Genomic DNA, 1,130 nt, shown 5'->3' with positions numbered 1-1,130 from the left:
TGCATACTTACACAGGTATGCACATTTATTTTATTTATTGGTCATTTACAATCTCCTGCTGTGATGACATTATAATTTCTATATTGAAAACTACAAGATGTTTATTTCTTTTGTTAATGAGAAAAATGTTTAACAGTATTAGATATATTTTTAGCATATGGATACGAATTAGCAATATTTAGTTTTATAGAATTTTATATATATACAATTATTTAATTGCAGATAGGGAAGTATGCATTTTTGGAGCTGTCCATACAGTATGTGTGTACATTTTTTCTCTTTCTGTTTTGAATTCATATTCAGGGGCCAATATTTATCTTGGCCACTGAAGTTTCAACTTCAGTAGTGTTTCACATTTTCCCAAGAGAAGATCTTGCTTGATATATCGTTTTTGGCTTAGCAGTGAGAAGGATCAGTGTTTCAATTTCTGGTGGACACTTTCAATGTACAAAATGGAATATTGTAGCAAATTTACACTCTTGGAATTATACTGCTGTATTACAAAATTACTAGTCAAATTCATGCATAACTGTTGATTGGGAAATTGGTGTAATAAACATGAAAATCAGGCATTTAGATATTTTATGTAGGAGTGTTGTAACATTGTCTTTAGTAATTTTTTTTCTCTCTCTTTGTCTTTATTTGATATGTGAATAGATCTGCTGAAATAACTAAAGATGTATATTTATATATCTTATTTGGAGATGAATCTTTAAACTACATTGTAACAAAAGGGAATTATCTGGTACTAGGTATACTGATTTAAGAAAATTACTATTAGGGGGAAATAATTGCCTATATATGTCAATACATGTCCAATATAGTTCTTGTTGGGTTTTCTCATCAGTCTATAAGGTCATATGAAGAAAAATGTATTAAATAAGAAAATTCATAAAGTACAAGATTTAACCTATATACCCTTTGTCTTGTGAATATTTGTTTGCTCAGATCAAATCAATTGAATTGTGAACACTAATATTTTTTCCCATGAGCCCAGTATAAAAAAATACCTGTTCCACAGACTCTGGGGTAAAAATTGCTTGTTTTGAGACAATAGCTCTTTATAATATTCTTGAACCAGGTTCATATTTGGCAACAAAGAACATGAAAAAACACAGGTCAATTTTTAT

The sequence above is a fragment of the Penaeus monodon genome, chromosome 29 (genome assembly GCF_015228065.2).
Source record: "Penaeus monodon isolate SGIC_2016 chromosome 29, NSTDA_Pmon_1, whole genome shotgun sequence".
NCBI classification, from domain to species: Eukaryota; Metazoa; Arthropoda; class Malacostraca; order Decapoda; family Penaeidae; genus Penaeus; species Penaeus monodon.
Note: the sequence above shows the minus strand (reverse complement) of the source record.